General features: G+C 37.4%; 1 protein-coding gene across 2 annotated transcripts in view; it reads right to left on the bottom strand.

The window, feature by feature from the left end:
- The window catches only part of NEDD9 (neural precursor cell expressed, developmentally down-regulated 9), a 229980-nt gene that overhangs the window by 181954 nt on the left and 23237 nt on the right, over positions 1 to 24789 (bottom strand). The window contains exon 2 of one of the 2 annotated variants that reach the window (XM_074208030.1): positions 22098 to 22180. The exons of the other annotated variant lie outside the window; for it this stretch is intronic. The gene's annotated coding sequence lies outside the window, so the exon portion shown is untranslated. The remainder of the gene's footprint in view (positions 1 to 22097; positions 22181 to 24789) is intronic. 2 annotated transcript variants of the gene reach the window in all.

Genomic DNA, 24789 nt, shown 5'->3' with positions numbered 1-24789 from the left:
ATCATCACCTGTAAGTCTTTAAATATAATGACTGATTATTGGGTAACAAACTTTCAAAGCTCTGTTATCTGCCCTACTTTGAGTCAGAAGTAACATATCCACCATGAACATTAGATATGAAAGATTCAAAATGTTCCACGAAAAAAATAGTCACCATTAAACTACATATGACGGATTTAAAAAATCTTTTTATTGAGATAAGAGAAGAATGGAGATACCAAGAGCATGGAATAGGAGAATTAGTCTTGAATCCTACCTCCGTTGTATAATCTTGGGCAAGTCACTTGGTCTCTCTGGGCCTCAGTTTCTTCATTTGTAAAATGATGGGATTGGACTTGGTGACTTCTAGGTTTTCTTTCAACTCTGATTCTGTAAGCCTTTTATCCAAAACATTACTCTGAATCAAAATTCTGATTCTTTTTTGCTAACTTACTTTGCAAAGTCTTTTTCTGCAAACTCATTTTCTTTTTGCCTCTTTTCCAAGAACCATATTTAAAAGAACTTGTAAAGAATTCATTTAAAAAAAATTGAGTCTCCAGACACATTCCCATTTCAACTCTCCAAATTATGGAGTGGTGTTGTGATGATCAAAAGTACTAAGGATCCCTGCTTCATCACTTCGCCTTGTTTATTAATCTCCCACCACTACGCCAGGATGCTTTTTGGAAGGATAATATATCCTCTTTGAAAGAATCCTTAAAGAGATGGATGTGACCCCCAAACATTGCACTTTCTTAAGGATAATAAAGAGACAAATGTAAATTGTTTTAGAGAAAAAAATGAAGGGATGCCTCAGGGTGGGTGTGAGAGGAGGGCCCCTTCAGAGGACCGTTCTGTAAGGATTAGTTCTTGGACTGGAGCAAAGAAAGGGACTGCTTTGGTGTATTGAACATCATCTATAAGATTAAAGACGGAATTTTATTTGGCTGCTGACTGAGACCTAAGAAAAGCCAGGAAAGTTGCATTGGGTAATGTGTTTATGTTCTCAGTAGAAATCAGATCACAAGAATCTTCAAAATGAAGTGCCTGATTGATTAATAAGCTCATTTCCTAATACCTCCCCAAAGACTGTCTTTTTTGAGTTTATTATTTTTTAGAGGAGAGATTTATTATTAACCACAATGCAAGGCTTACTGTGCCGTCTAGTTATCAATGCTCTTTTTGGAAAGAACCTGCCCTCCTCCCTTTCTGGGGGTGTACTAAAGCAAACACAGCCTCCCAGGATGTGGGGAAGACATCAGGTGAGTGTGCAGAGCTGGGTGAGCAGCAGGTGCAAGAGGCAGGGCAGTGGCACGGGGCCATGCAGCTGGGGCTCTCTTTCCCTCGTGGCACCGAAAGCTGTCTCTACTTGCTGCTCCCTGCGATTGCTCATCAAGTGTGGCTGGGAATTTTGACAGCCTGCAGCTGTGTTTGGGAGAGCATTTGTTCTATCCACCATATCCTTTGAGGACTTTCAGTATAGGTCTCCTTTATCCACCTTAATGAGCCCTCTAGCAGTTTTTGCCTGTGGCTCTGCATCTACAAGTTTAGCACCAGAATCATTTGCACCCCTATTGAGGTCAAATTGATCATGCCATTGTCCTCCTCGATGATTAAGGCAGCCAGAATGGTCAGAGTCAAGGCAGCATGGGTTAGTGGAAAGTCCATTTGAAGGTGGAAGACTTGGCTCTTACTGATTTGGGGTAAGTTACTTTCTCTATCAGCAAAATGAGGATAATAATACTTATGTAAGTTGTACTTGGGGAAAGTGCTATATGCTTATAACTCATTGTAACTATGCTGAGTGTACTCATTTCACTTAGGCCCAGCTTTTGTTGTCAGATTGCATCCTATTTTTCTTTCCGTCTCAGACATACTACATTTCAATCACACTGGACTCCTAATGGTGCCCTGTATCTGATATTCCATATTTTCCCTTTGTCCCCCATATCTAGGATGTGCTTCCTTTTTGCCTCTGTACCTTAGAAATGGCATCTCAAACGAGCCTTAAAGGGAGTTAGAGATTCAAAAAGGCATTTCTTACTGCTTATTTAGTCCACTTTAAAAGTCAACTATATTTTACACACACACACACATGTATATACTGGTCAGAATAATCTGACTATGTATGCAATTCCTGTCCTTGAAAGGCTGAAAAATCAAGTAAGTCAGAGAGACTAAGCTTCTGTCTTTTGTATATTTCCTGCCAAGAGTTTGGCATCTATTGCTGCCTTTTCATCCTTGAAGTCTATTCTGGTTAGAGAAGATAGCTCCTTTTCATATTTGGTTTATAGGATGTCCTTCCTTTGCCAGTTCAGGATTCCCTAATCTCTTTGATTCATAAACTGGTATCCTTTATGAAAACCAATCTTGTCGTAAATGTACAATCAGGGTAAGGTGGCCTCCCTTATCACACCCTATAAATATTGCAGATTGATTGGTTATTTGGTTGGTACAGAGATGAAGGTGCTTTCTTCATAAAATGGAGGGGATGAAGTCTTGTTTCAGCTAATGAGTGCATATTAACCCTTTCTTGCTTTTTTTTTTTATCTTTAAAAGCTCCATTCAATCCCTAGAACAATTCCTAAAACACAGTTATTTCTTATGTTGTGTACGCAACAGCTAATTGCCTTCTGCCCTTCCACATTGACATGGGCTGACCAATGACCTCTTTATCCCCCATGCTCATTAATGGTGCTTTAAGATCAGTGCCAACCTGACCATCCTTATTTTTTAATAGAGATATTGCTAGCATGACATGTTTCAGTCCATCTTGTCTCCAAGGGTCCTGTTTCGCCAATCTTTTGTCCTTCAGTGGAGGTAGTCCTGGCATTATAAATTGTGGACAAGATGAAATGTTAGACAAAGGACATTAGTCAAAGGCACTTGAGAAGTATATCAATTGCCTTCCTATGGTCTGTAAGCAATCATTCATTTCCTTAAAGTTATTCCAAACTTGCCTGAGTTTGTTTTGCAGACACATACCCAATTCTTAGTGTTTTATTCCTTTCCTAAACTCTAGTAGAAGCAACAAGGAAAAGCTGCCATATATCCAGGACGATAACTCTTGAATTAATCACATTTACCAAAAGGAAACTAATATAGACAGTTTCTCACAAGACAAATATATCATAATTACCATTGTTGACTTAGCTTATGAGTCCAAGGAGACTGATGCCATTCAATTTGTTTCTGGAAACTTATTTGAGGTTCTTTGAGTTTTTATGAAACCACTGATCTGAGTTTACAGGGAAGCAAGGTAAAGAAAGGGAGAAAATTGTGGTTCCTATTGAAAGTCATTATGTGATCATGAACCTCTCTGGATTTCATCTTCCTCATCTATGTAAATGAAAGACTTGGACTAAAAGATCTCTGAGGTCCCTTTTTGCTCTAACATTCTTGATTCTAAATTGCTCATTGAATTAAGTTAATGAAGTTTCTAAGGAGTTAATTAGTTTTCTGTATTTGCACATTGAATAACAACTTTTTAAAAAGTTCTTTTCCTTGAAGCTTAGGCAACATCTGACTGTTAGCCACCTGGAAAGTCTCTCCTCTCGGTTTTTGTGACTATTTTTCTTTAGATCCTCCCTGTATCTGACTGATGGTTCCTTTTCAGTTTCTTTTGCTGGATCACTATACTACCCTAATTTTGGTTACACTCCAGATTCTTTTCAGGGTCCTCTAACTCTGTCTGAATATCCAGGTTATCTTATTAAGTCCCATGGATTCAAATTTTCATCTCAGCAGATTATATCTAGATCAGGAGTTCTTAGCCTCCAGTTGTTATGGAAAGATTTCAAGAGATCCCTGAATTTGGATGGGGAAAATACATCTTTATTTTCACTACAGTCTAATTAAATTTTGCCATTTTCTTCAATTATGAACATAGGTCTTAATCTTCAGTAGTAGTGGGCTTCACTAGAATAACAAAGGGGTACATGAAACAAAAAAAGGTAAGAATCCCTGGCCTAGATTTATACAGCCAGTCCTAGTCTCTCTCCTGAGCTCCAGTCCCATACCACTATCTAAGAACCCTTATCTAGTAGTAATTGGCGGAGATGATGAATATACACAACTGAATGTCCTAAAGGCAGTTCAACTCAACATATCTAAAATAGAGCTCATCTTTCTTTCCAATCCACATTTTTTCCTAATTTCCTTATTTCTGTTAAGGGTATCACTATACTCCCAGTAGCCAGTTTCATAATCTCAGAATCATCTTTGACTTCACTCTTCCTAGACCTTTCCTTCTACCTATTCAATCACATGAACAGTACTCTAATTCATACTAGCATTTTAACTGATCTCCCCACTGTTTCTCCCCTTTCCAATTTATTCTTCATTCCCTGTCTAACTCATTTACCAGCTGCCTTGCTACCCTGGAGAAACCTTTATCTTAAGCTTCCACTTTCTTAATTGGTGACTAATTGGACTAAACATTTCAGGAAAGGCCCTAGCTTTGTTAAATTCACTTCCCACTAAACTTATTCTTTGCATTCATTTCTTCACTTCCTTTTCTTCAGAGAGATAATACTTCTCTCTCTCTCTCTCTCTCTCTCTCCCCTCCCTCCCTCCCTCCCTCCCTCTCTCTCCCTCCCTCCCTCCCTCTCCACCTTTTTAGATTCTTTCATATTTTTATTATCTATCCTCATTAGAATAAAAACTTCTTGAGGGTAGAGAATGTCTTTTTGACTTGTGCTTTATTCCCACTCCTATAGCTGCCAAATTAAAATTCCTAAAACATGTCTGGCCATCTTATGCCATCACTCAAAAAGTATCATGAATCTTTATATTATTTTACTTCTAGTAATATATACATAAACTTTATGTATACACATATATACAGATATGTGTATACTTATATCTACATCTCTCTCAGGGATTCTTTTATAGGAAATATACATATTTATACATATATCTATATATATATGTGTGTCAGAGGGAAAGAGACATATAGACATTCTTGGCATATATGCACATTTCAAAATTTTCTTGGTATTGGCATGTCTGCAATTTAGTAGATGTTTTGCAAAAATTACTGTGGCCAAAACAATTCATTATTCTGTGACTGACCTATAAATGGGTCTTTCTTTACTTAGCCAGGTACATCTTTACATGATAAACATATGTGCTGCACCTGGGTCCAAACTTATAGTTTCCCAACTCAGGGCTTTGCCAGAGCTTGGCTTTACTGACAAAGCTTTCAAGAAAGCAGAGTAACTTTGTTGCTATTTGCAACTTCCAGGCAATCTCAGAGTTGTTTGAGACACCAAGTTATTAAATGATTTTCTCATCACAAAAGAAGTTTTAATTTAAAACGTTAAACTTTTAAACACATAATTTATATAAATTTAAATACATAAAACATACTCCAGAAATGATTAAAATAACAATGAAATAAATTCTTTATCTTCATATGTATATTTAAATTGATCTTTGAAAACCCCACAAATAACAATACAGTTTAAAGAAGTATACTGGATTTGGAATCAGAAAAATCTGGGTTCAGGTTCAGATTCTGACACATCCTAGGTTTGTGAACCTGGATAAATTGTTTAAACTCTAAGGAGTCCTAGGCAACCTCTAAAGTTATAAATTGCAGGTCTCCATTGACAGAAGGAATTTACTTACTAGAATTTCCCAACTCCAAATAAACATACAGGGTGTGTGTGTGTGTGTGTGTGTGTGTAGGGGAGGAAGATAAAAATATATCTTCCATTTTACCCTGAATATTAGCAAATGAGTATTTTTGTAGACTTGGGGTCATCTACAGATGATTTGGAACGTAGGGAGAGATAGGAAGCTAATCTCTTTTATCATAATGGGAATGGTGGACAATCTTCATCGTGGTCCAGTTCTGGATATCACCTTGAATTGTACACAGAAGCCCTGGTAACATTTAGATCAGTAATGATAATAAGGACTCCCAGAGAATCTATCCTATGGCAAATGCTTTCTCTTATACACCACAGGTTCTTAATCTTTTTTGTATTATAGGCCCCTTTGACAATCAGCTGAAGTCTTTGGACACCATCTCAGAATCATGTTTTAAAATTCATAAAATAAAATTTGTAGGCTTACAATGGAATATAATTATATTTTTAAAAGTTATCAAAATTTAAAAAAACAATTAAGTTCACAGACCCCAAATTAAGGCCCCCCCACTATAGACAGAAAAATTAATAGTAGTCAGATATGCATTATTTTTTGTACTTTCACCACCTGGAGACAAAGCCTTTAGCAGAATTCCATCCATCAGCTTTCACTAACTAATAAACAGTGCATTGTAGTGGTAGAATAGTAAATGTACAATTAGAAGACCTGGGTTTTCATTTTGAGTTCCATTTTCTACCTGTGTGACCTTAAGCAATCACTAATTTTCCTATATTTCAGTTTTTCTATTATTCTACACAGACTTAAGATCAAATGAAAGAATAGATACAAAAGCACTTCGTAACTACTATAAATCTACATACATGTAAGGCATCTTAATAATAAATTTGCTTTGGACAGAACTACAGTGTGGAAGGCAAGGGCAGATCAGATATACCCAAATTTAAGTAATTCCAATATCTGAAAAATCCAAATTTCAAAAGTTTAAATTGGAAAGTGATTTACTTGCTTTATAAAATCCTTTATATAATTCCTTTAATGCATTTAAAAGTATTTACTTGAAAACTTTTTTGTTTTATAAACTTTTCAGGACCATTTCTATTATGCAAAATGTATTAATTGCTCCCTTGCCCTAGGTCACACATCTAATAAGTGTCAAATGTCTGAGGTCAGATTTGAACACAGGTCCTCCTGACTCTCACCTGGTACTCTAACAATTACAATCACTTAAGTGCCCCCAAGTTGCCTAACTCTGATTGTCTTGCATCTAGGGACATCTCCAGTTGTCTTGATTCATATCAGGCCACTGGACTCAACTAGCTCTGGAGGAAAAAGTGAGACTGGTGACATAGCACACCAACTCCCTCACTCCCATTCAGTTCACAAGCTTGTCATGGCCTCCCCTCTCTGATGTCATAGTCTTCTTCTTCAAGAATGAAGAGCAAACATCAGATTCATTCTTCCCATGAAAATATTCTGGGAGTTAAGAAATCTTAAGTCTTGGCTAGAGAGGCAGCATTACATAATAGCCTGGGAGCTAGCCTCAGAGTCAGGAAGATGCTGGTACAAGTCCTGTCCCTGTACTGGTCTATGACCTAAGAATGTCACTCAATATCTTAATGTTCCAAACAATTCTCTAAAACCACATTTTGCACAACAGCTGCCTACTGGCATTGATAGAGGAAATTTCCGTACTGAAAACTGTCTAGCCCAGTGAAAACACACAGTGAAAACACTCTCCCCTCAAAAGCTTTAGCCATGTAGTGGGCTACAATTGGAGAAAGGATGGAGATTTTGAATCTTTTTTGATTTGAAAAAACTAAAAATTTTTGAAAATTTGATTTTGAATATTGAAAGAATGGATTTTGAATGTTGAATTTAAATTGAAACACACTCAAACAGGAAGAATGGAATTGTATTTTTTACAATTATGTTAAAGTACACCTTTAAATAGGGACCTTCAGTCAAGTGATCATAAAGCAGTCAGCTTATCAATCCTTTGTTAGTTATTTTGACAGTCAAGTATTAATAATATTTAATGGACTCTATGTATGGAGTACTAGCTTCAGGAATCAAGAGTTGCCTGTGCAGGGTGTCTCAAATGTCTTAGAATAGATTTCAAACTGCACTAAGATTTTTGGGACAAACAACAACTTTGGGGTAACCTTTTACTCTAACAACAAACAATACTTTCTGTTAATGTGGCCTTTTCTACAAATTGAGGTCAGTTGTGTTCCAACTGCACCTATTCAAGCAGTCTGGAATGAGAAGCATCATGGATTAGTGGAAAGGATTTTCCAGCAAGGTGTGTGAATTCCTTCAAAGGTTTTGAACTGTTTGATATTAGTAATGGAGAAAAAGGATGATAGAAGTAACCCTGACCTGGAATGTAGAAAAGCATAAGAGGTAATAGGGCAATAGAATTAGGAATGACAGGACAGGGGAGAGAGATAAAGTAGACTTTGTTGGATTCAAGTTTTCAAAGGAAATCAGATCAGGGATAATGACCTAGGAAACCTGGGAGAGGTAAATTACTGTGTATCATGGATGGCAAAGAATAGTTTTAGGAGGAGTAAGGCAGAGGAGAAATGGAAAGAAAGATGGTTATAATACAAAATGCCTGGATTTAAATTGGTCTCTGATCTTTTAGTCATAATCAGGCCTAAACATCTAGGAGTTGCAATAGATAGATCTGTAGACTTGGAATTAATAAGAATTGAATTCAAATCTTATCTCAGTTAATTACTAGCTATATGATTCTGGATGTATAACTTAAGCTCTCCCAGACTCAGTTTCCTCACCTGTAAAAGTATGTAATAATGATTCCTACCTTTCAAGATTGTTGCAAGACTCAAATAATATTTATATGTGTGTGCATACATGCTCACCCTCATGTATAAATCTATATACACATGTATATGGATATGTACATAGATGCACATATATATCTATATATACAGAAACTCATGCATATATGTACACACATGCATGTGTATGTTTACTTCTCTGTGTGTAAACCTTAAAGTGCTATATAATTCCTAGTTATTATTATTAGCTTATATGAAAAGATTTGTAAGTCAAAATCATATTTTAAACTAAACAATCATCTAATTTTGACTCAGAGAAAAAGTATAGACCTGACTTTCTACTTCTAAGCAACAAATCTTTGCATTCTTCTCATTCTTACCTAGTTTTGATTACTGTATTCTGAATACTGGGAGCATAGCTTCTTTCTTGCCCTTTATGAGCCATCCCAAAAAAAAACAAAGGGAAATTGAGGAGTGGACAAAATGCTATCAGAAATAGTTCACCCCAAGAAGCAGTTAACTTTAATAGAGGAAATTAAGGCTAGGGGATAATTTTTCTCACTTCACTGGGTGGTCATCAGATCATTGACAAAGTTCCATCTTGCTCAGCAGATATATCCCTGATGAGTTCAAAGTTCCTGCTATTTACTGAGTAAAGAAATCTTGATTATCATCCACATGTCAGATTTGAAATAGGGCACTGACCTGACCTTGCCATTAAAGGTTTCTGTTTGAAATTTATCTCTTCTCTGGAAGTCTACTCTGGGGGAGGAGGTAAGAAGAGGCATACAGACTGTTGTACTGACCTGGTTAGGGATGCATTCTTCAGCCCAATAGGACTCCCAGACTGACTGATCATTCACCCTGTGGTCCCAAAAACCTGGAGCACAAAATTGGGAAATGGCCTGCTATGGGTAGTGCCCCCCTACCCAAACACCTAGGGAGGCCCTGCCATCTCCTTTGTGGAGGATGTAGAGAAAGATTTGAAATATTCTTTTTCTCATACACTCTCAGCCTATTGTAGTCAAAAGCGTCATTTACTTTTTATTTATTTTCTACCTACCTGCATACCTATTGTACCACAGGCAACTGGGTGATACAGTGGACAGAGTAGTAAGCCTAGGGTCAGGAAGACCTGAGGTCAAATCTACACTGAGACATTTACTAGCTGTGTGTTTCTGGGTAACTAAACTCTGTATGCCTCAGCTACCTCAAATGCAAAATGGAGATGATAATAGCATCAGCATCCCAGGTTGTTGTGAGGATCAAATGAGATATTACTTGTAAAGCACTTAGCATAGTGCTTGGCCTATAATAAGCACCTTTCCCCCTCTAGAAAAATGTTGACTCTTCTGGCCAAGATGTCGGAGAGAAGACAGGCACAGTTCTAAAGTCTCCTGATCTCTTCCCCGTCTATCACATGAAACAAACCTCTTAAAAGAAATCTGAACCAGGAAACTCAGAAAGAAAAGCGAGGAGAGGAACATCTACCTCAGGATTTGTCTCCTGCAGCAGCCTTGGCTGAGTACCGGCGGGCGAGTCTGGGCTCCGAGGGAGGATCAGCCCAGGATCAGCCAGATTAACAGCTGAATTGGAACCGGGAGTCTGAGGGCCAGAGAGGCGGACCTGCTGGATTAGCGGTGGGGCTGGACGAAAGAGGCTTGGGTCCGCGGGGAAGCAGAGGCGCTGGTGTTGGTGCTGTCCCCCTGGAGCTTGGGGAAGGGGCTGTGGGGAGAGGTCTGGTGCAGGAGAGCTGCGGACGCCATCCCTGGGCTCCTCGGGTCTGAGAAACTCTGAGTCCACGCCTCCACTGCACTGAGGCCTCCTCCAAAACAAACAATTCCAAACTACTTCTTCCTCAGGCCCAGGTGTGTGAGCAAAAGAACCAGCCCAGCTGAGGAATGACCTCAGGCCAGGGTAAAGCCCACCATTGATTGAAGGCAAAAGAATTCAATAGCTCCAATTCCTTCCCTCAAGCAAAGGGAGAAGGCCTCTCAACCAAGGTCGCAGACACTCCAGAGAAAGCAACCAGCACCTCCTACTGGCCAGCCAGAGAAACTGCACTCAGTAAAGCCCAGGTGAACCAGCCCCCCCCCCCCAACTCAAGGTCTTAGCATAATGAAGAAGGGTCAGCGTAAAGGTGGATCCATAGAAAAATTCCTGGAAGGGAAAGACCCCAACTCAGAGAGACCTAGAACTTCTGAGGAGAATACAATCTGGTCTCCAGCACAGAAAGACTTCCTTGAAGAAATAAGGAAGGAGCTTAAAAATTTGGGAGAGACAATTAATACCTTGCAACAAGAAAACAAAACCTTAGAAAGTACAATTGGATAAACACAAAAGGAGAATAAATCTCTCAGATCCTCAAATGAGCAAATGCAAAAAGAAATTAATTCTCTCAAAACCTCAATTGGTCAAATGGAAAGCTCTTTCAAAAGTAAAATTGACCAAATGGAAAAGGAGTTGCAAAAGGTTAATGAAGAAAACTCTTCCCCCCCAAAAAGAATGGAGTCTACAGAAACTAATGACTCCATGAGACAGCAAGAGTCAGTTAAACAAAATCAAAAAAGAGAAAAACATAGAAGCAAATGTAAAATACCTCATCAACAAAACCACTGACCTCGAGAATAGATCGAGGAGGGGCAACCTGAAAATTATAGGACTTCCTGAAAACATTGAAGAGAAAAAAAGCCTGGACTTAATATTACAGGATCTAGTGATGGAAAACTGCCCTGATATCATGGAATCGGAGGGCAAAGTAGTTATTGAAAGAGTACATCGATCCCCACCAGAAAAAGATCCTAAAATGAAAATACCAAGGAATGTTGTGGCCAAACTCCAGAACTGTCAGATAAAAGAGAAAATCCTGCAAGCGGCCAGAAAGAAACAATTTAAATATCAAGGAGCCACAGTAAGGATCACGCAGGACCTGGCTGCATCAACTTTAAGGGATAGAAGGGCCTGGAACGAGATATTTTGAAGAGTATGGGAGCTTGGAATGCAGCCAAGAATCTACTTTCCTGCAAAGCTGAGCCTTCTCTTCCAGGGAAAAAGATGGACATTTAATGAAATTAACGAAATGGAAGAATTCCAAAAATTTCTGATGAAAAGACCAGAGCTAAACAGAAAATTTGGACATCAAACAGGAGGTTCAAGAGACACATGAAAAGGTAAAAAAAGGGGGGGGGGGTAAAAGGAAAAAAATGCAATCCAGTAAATTGAAACTGGCTATATCCCAGCATGGGGGGGGGGGGGGAAGAGACTCTCATAAATCCTGAGAAATGTAACTCTAACAGAGAGAATGTACCTAGCCAGAAATGATGGACATCCATGACCTATCCATGAGACTGCTATCTAATGGGATGTAACTGGCTTTAACCCCACTTGGGAGAAAGACTCTAATAACTCTCAGGAATTTTGACTCTGTTCAATAGAATATACTGAACTAGAAGGGACAGATACTCAGAATTTTCTATGACCTAGATAGAATGATCTAAAAAAACACACTACCTCCCTATAAAGGGGGACAGGAAAGAGATGGGAGGAGAGAGGGGATTGAATGGGACAAATCTCATTACACTAAGAGGTACAAAAACCCTATGGTAATAGAGGGGAAGAAGGGAGCAGAGGAAAAACAACTGAATCTTCTTCTCATCAGACTTGGCTTAAAGTCAACCTACACATACTCAGTTAACTTATAAAACATCTAACATTTCAAGTATTAAAAGGGGAAAAGGGGAGGGGGGGATGGAGAAAGGGAAGGGGAGTGGGGGAAATAAGGGGAAATAACAAAAGGAAGGGAAAAGGGAAAAAGGGAAAGGGGAAAGAAAGGGGAGGGTGTGATATAGGAGGGAAAAATGTTGACTCCTGGAGAGTATAGACTGCTTTTCATTTTATCTTCACATTTCCTGACTTATAGGCACTTAATAAATTCTCGTTGAATAATGAATGAAGGAATCTTGGTTGAACTTGAGTTGTATCCAGTCCTGCCCTCCTCCAATCCCAAATGTCCACTTCCCTTTCTTAAAGATCCCTTCTTTCTGCTCACTAGCTCCTACTGGGTCATTTCACCAGGACTTCCTTCCCCAGTGACTCCTCTCAAGTTTCAAACTTTCTTGCATTTTTTCTTTCACTCCAAAAACTCAAAAGTTTTCACTATTTCTTCAAGGCTTTGCAGCTGATTTGGCTGCCTTTCCTCTCCCTCTCCCCTTTTTTTCTCCCTCTCTCCTCCTCTTCCCTATGTCTTTCTCTGCCTCTATCTCTATCTTTACATATATATATATATATATATATATATATGTATATATATATATATATATATATATAAATATATATATATCCATCCCCTGTATAGTATATAGTATATAAAATAAAGTTTGTATATATTATATATATATATACACACATATATGTCTCTGTGTATGTGCCCATATTTGTTTTGTCTTCACAGATAGAATATAAGTCCTTTGAGAATATTCCTTTGCTGTAATTTTGTTTCAAAAACACCTAGCACCGTGCCTGGAGAATTAGTAGTTGCATAATAAATTTTAGTTGCTTGCTTGCTCGATATGATAGAAATTGTTCCCTGAAAAATATTTTCACTGTTAAGCATTGACTCTTAAGAAAAGACTACCTTTTCTAGGAACAGTCCCTCTGATCTCTGTCCCTAATAGTAGTCACAATGACATGTTGTTTCCCCAGGGGGGGTGATTGTTACATCATGTTCTCAAGACTGCTTCTACAATTATAGTTCAAGAATCTACTAACAGACTCAATTATCTTAGAAAAGACATTTACTCAAATCAAACAGCAGAACCAAGAACTGTAATTACAAAACATTACTACCCCAAACCCTACTTACAAAAGCACCAGAGTCTGTGGGAGGAGGAGTGGGCATAAACTCAAGATGTAGTGGGTTAAGTGTAAGGAATACCTGTTCAAAGTAATTTGCAGCTCTGGAATTGGAGAACCTCAATGTCCTTTATTTCTCTGGAGAATCTTTGCAAAATAGACAGAGAATGAATATTAGTTTAGTTACAGACAAGCCAGTCCACTGCTGGACTGGGCTGGTTCTCCACAGACAACAGTATCTCAACTGGACTGGTGACTCACTTGGCTTCTTTTCTTAAAGGACGTAATATGTCAATGTACTAGTGGGACTGAGAGGGTAGCTTGAACCACTGGACTACTTACATAGAGGGTGCAACATTTCTGTGGGATGGTTTAAACAGCTAAATTCTCAGGGATCAGTTTTTGAAAGTTGCTGCCATTCCCACTACCTCCAGACTCAGTCTTGACTGGGCATTTCAGTTGGTTGGGTTAGAGTACTAGGATTGGTAGGGGCTTTTCCAGTTTTGCTCCCTCAGGGCTCTGGTACAGCTTGTCCTGTTCATCAATCAGATCTAGCCAAGAAAGATTCTCCATGAAGAGATGGTGATCAATAGAATCAAAGGTTACAGAGGTCAAGAAGGGTAAAGATTGAGAAAGACCATTATTTAACAATTAAAAGATCATTAATGATTTGGAGAGTGTTGGGAACCATTGTGTATGGGAACATTGTAAGTTATTTTTACCTGGCATCTTTGAACATCAGAGTCTTATCTTACTAAGTGCCATGGGAGTGGGAGTGGATTAGAGACTGGAAAGGTATTTAGGCACTGGTGTTTTGGTGAATAAAGGGACCACACAGAGATCTTGAATGGAGTACTTGTCTCCTTTGTCATCCTTGTCTCCCGCCCCTCCTATATTTGCTTGGGAAAGATAAGGGAGTCCAGAAGTGGGACTCAACATATGAGTCCGGAAAGGGATTCAAAAGGAGAGGACAGTTGAAGGATGAAGTCAAAAGCCAGGGAAGTGAATCAGAAGGTTCAGCAGATAAAACTGGGGGAGTTAAAGTTAAGAAGACCTGAGTTCAAATTTGACTTTATTTACTAACCATCAAATTTACTAACCATGTGACTCTGAGATCACAATCCCTTTTTGCCTCAGTTTTTTCATCTATGAATTGGGGACCTCACAGGGCTATTGTAAGGATCAAATGAGATAATATAAAGAATTTAGCATGGTACCTGGAACATATTAAAAATTATATAAATGTTAGTTATTAGAAGGAAGTGATAATAAGATGCCTAGCATAGAAAGTTTTCTATGGGTAGAAGACATGTCTGTTAATAACTAACAGAGATGGTCAAATCAGACAAGGTTTTTTTAAGGATGTGAGAAACATGGGCATGTTCGTAGACAATAGGAAAAGAACCAGTAAATGAAGAGAAAGTGAAGATAGAAAAGAAGCTATTGGAGAAAGAGAAGGCAATGGGAATGAAAGTAGATATAGAAAGGTTTGGAACAAATATCAAATAGGAGAATTTGGAGTCCATGAATGAGAAAGTATAGCATTTGTGGGTGAGTATGATCACCTATATATTTTGCTGAGGTGGAATGGAGAAATAACTTAGGAGAATTCAGTAGAATGAGGAAATGGGAAATTAAGTTCCTGGATGATATATTGTTGAGCATTGGCATTGGAGTGGAAAGAAAGATTCTCGGGCACTGAGTTTATTGAGGAAAGAGAGCAAATGTCATGGGGGGGGGTTGCTAGACAATGACCAGTAAGAGTTAGATTGAGTGATAAATTCATATAGCCCAAATTTCAAAGGAAAAGAAGTTGGTAAGAGATGGTGGTAGAAGAAGAATCTGAGAGTGGCACTGGAGAATCAGAAGTGTTCTGACTCCCCATTCTGTCTGGTGAATTAGAGGTAAGAGTTTTAATTCGACCAATTCAAGAAAGGGTAGCCAGGGATATAATGAAAAAGGAAAAGATTTAGAATTTAAGTGAGTTTTTAAATTATGGAATAGAAATTCCAGAGGGCACATTAGAAAGAGTGGGTAGATCTGGTATGGAACATTGGGGCATGAGAGTAAAGCTGAAGTGGATGGGAATGAAAGAACAAACAAATGGGGATAGGGAATAATGGGATTTACACTGAGGGAGGGTCAGAATCATTGGGATATAGAGAATATTGGTGAGTGAGACTTTGTTAATCCTAGGGAATAAATTTGGAAAAGTATCAATTACTGAGTTAGCCTTGAACAGTCTAAATAGCTATCTCTTTGTGCTGGAGAAAGACCTGGGACAAAGATGTTCTTTCTGATTTAGAATGGGTTCCCTTAGAGAAGGATCTCACCTTAACTTTGGTGACTATCCCCACTACATTCCCCAAATTCCTGTTCTTATGCAAATGAGAAATTAGTCTGAGATAGTCCGTGCCCTGGGGCATGTTCATTGCCTCCACTTACCTTTTCATATGCAATTAAATTGCTCAAAGTCTCAAAATCTTTTCTAGGGGCATCCTGCTTCATTTATACCTAAAGGACTGACAGTATATTCCTAGACTAATTTTTGTTTTAGTTTCAAATATCTCTGATTATATTTAATAATTGCATAGCTTGATTTGTGTCTAAGAGATGGTTCTGGTTCAGTTGTTTTCTCACTTTTATCTGACTGCGACCTAATTGAGGTTCTGGCAATGATACTGGAGCAGTTTGTTATTTTCTCCTCCAGTCATGTTACAGATGAGGAAACTGAGGCAAACAGGATAAAGTGACTTGCTCAGTAAGTTTCTAAGGCCAGATTTGAACTCAGGAAGATGTGTCTTTCTGACTCCAGGTCTGGCACTCTATCTACTGTCTGCTTGCCCGTAGAGGTCAATTTATACAACAGAGTTTAAATTCTAGTATTCTGTACTTAGAAAGGTAGTTATGAAATGTCTCTTGCTTATACCTTCAGTTAGAGTTTAATATTCTCCAACAATGATCGGGGCGCTGAAACTTGTAGCCCTTCCTTAGGAAAGATCTCTTTCTCCTTAATTTCCACTTAACACTTAACTATTCTCTTGGGCTTCAACATCTACAGAAACTTCAGGTAGATAGATGACACAGTGAACAGAACTCTGGGTCTAGAGTCAGGAAAACCTGAGTTCAAATGTGACCATAGACACTTAAGTAACTGTGTGATCCAGGGTTCAAGTCATTTAACCTCTGTTTTGCCTTTCCTCATTTGTAAAAGGGGTATGTACTATTGTTACACCTCTCAGGGTTGTTGTGAGGAATTAATAATTGTAAGGTACTCAGCACAATGCCAGGCCCATAGTAAATGATCTATAAATGTCAGTAGTTGTTGCTATTGTGTCAATTCTGAAACTCACCTCTTCTGCTCCCAGGACCTCTTCTTTCCTCGGATAAGAAAGAGTGAAAGGTGGAAGTTGGAGAACTCCTCCCTTTTTTTTCTACCATTTAAGGAGAGTACTCAGGAAATTCAACCTGTCATTTCTCATTGATCTTCTGGATTTCAGAATCTCCAGAAACTCATCATTCTTCAAGATAACAGAACTCTATAATTCTCAGATTATTTTCTACTAAATTGCAGGACTACCTCAAACCCCCAGCTTTGTCTCTGTCCCCCTCCTATGGCCCTTAGCTTTTTAATGTTTTTATCTTTTGTTTTCTCTTCATTAGGGACTAGTTTGTGACATCTTTGCATCTCCATTGCTTAGGACAGTTCCCCAGGTTACTCTGATTGGTTGCTCCCACTGTGTCTTCTTGTCCCCAAATAAAAGAACACCTAAGAACATAAGGACAAGACTGATCACAGGTGCTCATGAGAAATAAAAAAAATAAATAAATCTAGTAAATATATTTAAGAAAAACACAAAAGGAAACAAGGCTTGGGCAGAGTATAACCTTCTGTTCCTTTTTTAGTCAGTCTTGTTTCTCTGCATTGACCTTCTAGTTTGATCATATACAAAGGTCATCTTTTCTTTACAGAAAGGAACTAAAGATGTCTTAGGAATTGGCTGTTGCCCTTCTATGGGACAACCCTCATCCCTCTCTCCTTCCCTTCTTTTCTTTGAGTCCCCAAAGCTCAAAAGATCCTCTGAGGTCCCCCCAAAAGTGAATCTTACATTAGTTTTCTCTTTTCCTAAATAGGGAAGAACTACAAATTACAGAGGGTTTATTGGGGCCAGGGTGAACATACAAACACGAATATGTATATATATATATATATATATATATATATATATATATATATATATATATATACACACACACACATACACATATACAGACTTGACTTATCCATATGATGTGCATTTATATTTGTGTGCACAGTATAAGGCTAAAAGCACAACAGATTAGAGTACACCAAACAAAAGCTTTCCTGGGATAAGATTTTGGTAATCACCACCTAAGATGATAAGGGAATTTTCCTCCTTTGATCTTAAAATCACACCCTTTTTCTTCTATTTTTCTCTGACACCTTCTACATAGTGGATGACACACATTTTTAGATGCACATTTTCTATGCTGGTGAAAGAAAATCTTGGGAGTTTCAAAGATTCATGAGTAGGTATTTTTCAGGTATTGCAAATAGTTTAGTCTCTTAGATCTTAGTGACTTAACATACTGATCAATTATAGTTGCTTCTGTTTTATCTCAAATCTGATCTACTCACTATTCATTGTCTGCTTAAGAAGATCCAATCCTTTCTTGTTAGATAAGTTATTCTCTCCCACCCTATCACCTCACCCTCCACTTCCAGTAGAAATGTTTCTTGAGGGCTGGATCTTTCTTTGCTTTGTTGTTTTTATTTTCTTTTGTCATTCCAGAACCTTGTTTGTGATATGAGTTTAATAAAGATGTGTTGAATTAAATAGTAATGCTGTGGGGACAATTTCTCCATATTAGGTTGCTATTGTTCATTTCTCAGTAATATGAAACTTTGATCTGGTGTTCTATCTTCTTCTAAACTCTTCTGGGGTATCCTTTTTTGTAAGCCAAACATAGTAAATAATATACTGACCTTGAAGTCAGGAATACTAGGGTTCAAATTTCACCTCCAACACTTACTAGTTCAAGTCATTTTACATGAGTTAAACTACTTTATTTTGAAACTACTTCAGTTTCTTCATCTATAAATTGAGTATAAGAATACCTTAGTCTTACCTTACAAAGAAAGCATCAGCAGGAGAGAATTTGGGATATGAACATGGAATGAGAAAATATGAGAAAAATATTTCACAAAATTTAAAGCATCAAATAATATCAGTTATTACTATTATGACCCTTCTTCCTTTCTTTTCTTATTCTTTCAGGCTGCTTGGAGACATTTGCCTCAGTGACTGCTTCTCATTTACAAGTTTTCCAACTGACCTCCCTTTGGTCAGTGTATTTACTTCTTTCTGAGAAAACTCTGCAGGTAATATGACCTGAATCAAGTCATAATACTTTCAGTTCCAGCAATTCTCTGCCTACTCTTCACCCTGCCACCCATCCCCCCCTTCCAGTATTATTGATGTCACTTATCACCAACTCTTGCAGATGGTGCATCAGTTAATCATGAAATAATTATTTCTATAATACATATATAATCCACTTATAAGAATTAGGGAATAATTACAAAATATAATGAAAAATGGGAAACATTTCTCTATAAAAACCAAATTATTTTATTAGTGAGAAAGAGTAATGTTTCACAAAGAACTCTTTAAAAGAAGTATGGAGGGGGAGAACAAGATGTAAGCAATATGGTGCCTATAATTTAGAGGTCTCAGGGGAATAGGCATTTTCATGCTGATTTAATCTAAAATTTCAGCTTTAACAAGGTATCAGGTTTACAGACTTTAAAAATTAGCCAAAAGATATAACTTTACCCTGGCTTAACAAAGAGCCAAAAGAATAAAACAGGCAGCTGTGTCCAAGCTTGTAGGCTAATGTTAAATGCTGTGGTTTAAACAAAATAAAGTTGGATTGGGTATGAATTACAGGAAGAAAGGAAGGAGGAAAATGAAAGCACTTTATTCCTATTCTATGGTGCATATCAAGACAAGACTGAATCATAATAGACTGTAGATTCAGCAATACAAATAGGGATAATCCAAGTCAAAGGCCTCTAATACTCAAAAGCTTCTTATCTGGTTGGGGGGGACTGCTCAAAATCTTCATTTGTTCTGAGGGAAGGAACCTTTGGTTCCAGGTCCACTGAGAAGCATAGCACAAGAAACTGCCTCAGTAGAGTAGATCTAATACCTGACTTTGAATCTCTCAGGGTCAGAGTTTGGTACAGCTGCTTAAAATGTTTCAGGATTGAAAGGGCTTATGTCTCAGCAATGTTTGGACAGAGGAAGAGTTGGACTCCTCACTCTTTTTTTTTTTTTTTTTTGGATTTTTCAAGGCAATGGGGTTAAGTGGCTTGCCCAAGGCTACAGGGCTAGGTAATTATTAAGTGCCTGAGGTTGGATTTGAACTCAGTACTCCTGACTCCAAGGCCAGTGCTCTTATCCACTGCACCACCTAGCCACCCCAACTCCTCACTCTTAATTGATAGAAGCCATGAAATGAACGAGATCAAGCTTCTTGATATAAACCCTGAATTTAATCAACCTCTTGGGTTTGGGATGAAAATACAAATGAGAATTATGCCTATGGTTAGAAGTGAGAGAGAGAGATAATATTTTTTGGTACTATAAGGCTATAAATATGATGATAATACATATAAAGTTAGAGAAATGAAGCATTTTTAAAATTGCTAATTAACATAAGGATTATCTGAGGAAGAAAAAAGACATTTTATTCAAAGAATTAATAGATATTTGTTAATTACCAAGTGGGTACAAGGTATTATGGGACATTCATTTATTCATACATAATATTCCTTGCCCTCAAGGAGCTTAAAATCTAAATGGGAAGATAAACTCTAAGTACATGAAAAACAAAATAATAATAAGGTCTAAATAATAATTCAGGTCTAAAAGTGAGGGGGATGGGCTAGATGTTATATGAGACTTTTTAGATTTAACAGTCTAAAATGAGAATAATTAATTATCAAATGAGTGGCAGTGACAATGAACATATTGAATTCACATGAAGCATAATCATTTTGAGTCTATATAGGTCTGAGAAAGTTTCATAAATGAAATTGGATTTCTGTTTAGTTTTGGAAAGTATTTATAATTTGAACAGGTAAAAGGCAGAAAAAAGGTATGCTTGGGCACTGGGATTAGTATGAACAAAAGTGTGAACAAAGACAAAGAAATGGTATAATTGCAAGGAAGCTATATTAGATAGGTAATTATTAGACAAATTTTAGTACAGTGTAGGAATACTGGAGTATGCCAGTGACAACAAGGCTGGGAATGTAGGTTGCTACCATATGAGAAAAGTTTAGATGCCAGAGCAAGACATTAGAACTTTTTCCTGTGGTCAGTGGATAGCCTTGAGAAGTTTTTGAGCAAAGGTATTTCTCACTCTGTCACTGTGACAGTGTTATGTGACCTTAAGAAAGTCACCGCTTCTTCAGGCCTTGATTTTAGAGTATGTAAAATAAGGGAATTCAATAATCTTCAAAGTCCCTTCCTAATCTAAGGATTCTAGGATTCTGTGTTTAAAGTTTTAGCAACATTAGTCTGAATGAGTATAAGTTACTGGAAGGGGGAGAAACTGGATACAGTAGAGCCAGTTAAGAACTCATAGAAGTTTAATCTTATTTTATAGATGAGGAAAATATGTTCGTATATGTTATACCTATGCAGATATATACATATAATACAATATGTACATATATTTATTAATAATTTCTCTCTATTAGAACTCTTTACAGTATTATTAATGGTGTCATTTATTAGATTCATACTATTGTCAAACATTGTACTGAGTTGGGCACTTAGTTGGGTAAATACTCAGGTTCTATTGAATGATATCAGTAAAGATGCTGATACTAATATTGGTATGCACAAATCTGACTCTACTACTTCTCAATAAATATTTCAAGATAAGATTTCTTTCGGTTGGTGGCTAAGGAAATAAAAATAGAAAGAAAATAATGACCCAGGAGGACATGGGTGTCAATAACAAATTTTCTGCTCCTAATTTTCTAGATGATTTTTATGTTGAAAATAATGAAATGAATATAGAATTCATTAATGGGTTGTACTTTACCCAACCCCCACTGTATCCTCTCTTTGGCTATAGAATCATTTGCAGCAGAGAAGGGGAGGAAGCCCTGAGAAAAACCAGTTTCATTTTCACTTTTATAAGGCTGTGTCATCAAGAAGATTTGCTTTTCATCTCCTTTTCAAGCCCCTCTCTTGGACTCACCATTACCATTAAGACTCTAAATCTATTTACTGAAACATTATACAGACATTTCTTGCTTGATTTCACTCTTCATTCTCCTGGACTTATTTATCATTTTAATCTGGAAACATGGAGATGAAAATTTCAGTGTCTGCCTGACATTCCTACCTGTTTCTTAATGTTCACCTTGCTTTTTTGCTGTCAACTCTACGGGACTTTATTTTCCTTCCCTTTTGGCATTGCCATGACTCCTTGGAATGCTTCTCCCACCTATCCACAACCCAACAAGAAAATTTCTTGGATTGTGGATTGCACATATGGCCACAAGCCAGACCCCAAACCAGGCACACCCCGTACTAAGTTATAAGGGAAAAGAAAACCACTGACCATTATTAGCCACCAAAGAGGACCGTTCTCGATCCTGAATTCTGGCGGAACATTTAGATCGTGGTTTAGTGGCTTTGCAACTTTTACGTAACTTGAATTAAGAAACAGCAGTCCTTGCTCCCATACCCTCCCCCAAAAGAAAAATAATGGAAAAGAATAGGACCCCCAAATAACACCAACCTCTTTTGAAATAAACTCTGTCTCATCTTCCTCTCTCAGTGATGATAATGCAACTAGAAATCCAACCAATAAAAAGAATCCAACTAGAACGGAAACAAAACAAAACAAAAAAGAACTCATCTTGTGTGCCGACCTGATGGAAACAGATTGTAGCCATTTGCCTCTCAAAAGGCAGTTTGGTTTTTGTTTGAACCTATGATTATGAAGAAACAATCATTTCTAAATTGGTCTTGCAATAAAACTGGTAATATCTGGTGGTTAGATCTGGAGCAGTGAGTAACAGGGTCCTTATCCTTTCTTCCAATCACAACCTGACTCTGCCTTTGAGGGCAATCAATAATGGAAGAAATTTCATACTTATTTTGTCCTCAAGTTGATATTGCATAATCATAGTTGCACTCAGATTATTACTGGCTTTAATAGTGAAATAATTCAGAGTGATGAGAGAGAGTATGGATGCCATTGAGGGCATCAGCTTCTATGGTTCAAGGCTTGCCTGCTTCCTTTGCCCTCTGGATCAGTGCACACTGTCCTGAACTTGCTTTGGTGATGTATTCCCTAAACTCATGATTCAGTTAATCATTTTCCTATCTAGATGATGAATGAATGTGCTGTATCTGATCATAAATAAGATGATGTACTTTTTTCTTTTAAAACCAACCTTTTCTTGACAGCTATTTGTATAGAGTTAGACTACATCAGGTCCCAGATGGCCATTTCTCTGACTTGTAATCTACCACCAGAGCCCCACAGACACAATTAGCCTTTGTGTTGAGAAAACCTCTATTCAACAGTCCCAAACCACACCTCTGATCATTGACCTGATCTCAGTCAATCATCTTGCAAATTTTCTGTTGTTCAAAATGAGGAAGTCAAAGAGTGGGGATGAAGCATTAGGAGGTGTCACCTTCAATGGAATCAAAGGCAATATCTCATTGATGGGGGTCAAGACAAAAAGTATGTAACAAATTTTGTATTCATAGAAGGATACTCGGAGTTGGAGAGACTCCATCTACAGAAATATTTACTTATGAATATCTCTTTAGGGGAATGCTTATGTCATTGGGAAGAAACATCTGAGAGATTATCATTTGGTCTGCTTAGATCATTTTCCCAGATACAAGTAACTAAATGTCCTGGTCTTAGAATAAAGAGATCTAGTTTTCAGTCCCATCTTGTGTAATCATGAAAACAACCACAACACTTATTAGTACTATTAATTATTATGGCTACTATTTATATAACACTTCAGTGTTTGCAAAGTGCTTCTTTACATGTGGTCAATCCTCTGAGGTGGAGAAAGGTTAAGTGACTTGTCCAGGATCATATAGCTAATTAAGTCTTTGAAGTAAAATTCAAAGTTGTGTCATCCTCATTCTAAGTCTGAACTTCAGTTTCTCCATCTGCAAAATAGGGATAATAATACCAGGAGCTCCCAAGCTCATTGTAAAGAAAGCAATTCATAAGAGATAAAGTGCTGAATGAATATGAACTAGGATTACAAAAATTATGTATTTATACATACATATATGTATATATATTTATATGTATATTTATGTTATTATTTGTCTGGGAAGGTTGTATGATACAATGTAAGGCTGCTGGCAAGACCTGGGTTCAAAGTACTACCTATTCCATTATTGAGACCTTGGATAAATCACTATGGATAACTTCTTTGAGTATCAATTTTCTGCATCTATTAAATGAAAGGGTTGCAATCTAAGGTCCCCATCTAATTAAAATTTATGTTACTTACTCTGTATACACACATATATACACAGGGAGTATTTCATTCTTGTCTTTATATTCCCCCAAATTAGCACAATGTCAGCACATTGGGTGCTTAATGAAGACTTATTGATTGTTGAAGTCTACAATCTGAGGATTCAATCAGAAGAGGAACTATAATTTGAATGGAAGAAATCTGATTTAAAAGATAGGGAATTTTTGAAATGAGAGTACTTTAGTTGACATAAAGAATGAGAAGATCTAGTTGTGGATTTTCTTAAGTCCCCAGGAATCTGAATGCTCAAATGGGTTATCAGATCAGATTTAGCAAGTTTTGCATATGTATTTGTGTATGTAGGGGTATTTTTGGGGGGAGCATGCTCATTTCTGTATGAGGAAGTTTGGGGTAGAAGTTGACTTAAGTTCTCAAAAAAGTCTTCCTCTTTACAGTTGTACTAGTTTAGACAAAAATAATATATTGGTTCAGTGGCCTTTGTGGTTCATTTGTGTTTTTTATATTTTTCTAAAGAAGAGAATCAAAAGGAGTTTATTGCCTGGAGACCTATGCTGAACCCATTACAGAAAAAAGGCATAAGTAATGTTGTTCTTCAGTAATGTGAACTATTCTTCGTAATCCCATGGACCATACATACTGTCCATGGAATTTTCTTGGCAAAGAAATTGGAGTGGTTTGCTATTTCCTTTTCCAGTGAATTAAGGCAAAAAGAGGCCATAGTCAATTATCTTAATTCAAATATTTCTACTGGACTTCTGATGATTATGGAGAAGAGAGTGAGGCTGATGATGTTGTGCAGCTCTGCCTCACTTAAATTCAATTTACATGCAAGTCAAGCCATTGATCCCCTAATTTCATTGGTCCCTTTGATGAACAAGTCAAACAGAGATTGTCATTTGCCCGTAGACGCATAGCTAATAAATATCTGAGGTTGTATTTACACTCAGG

Source organism: Macrotis lagotis, chromosome X, assembly GCF_037893015.1.
Source record: "Macrotis lagotis isolate mMagLag1 chromosome X, bilby.v1.9.chrom.fasta, whole genome shotgun sequence".
NCBI lineage: Eukaryota > Metazoa > Chordata > Mammalia > Peramelemorphia > Peramelidae > Macrotis > Macrotis lagotis.
The sequence above is the reverse complement of the archived record's forward strand: the minus strand, read 5'-3'. Positions and strand labels throughout refer to the sequence as shown.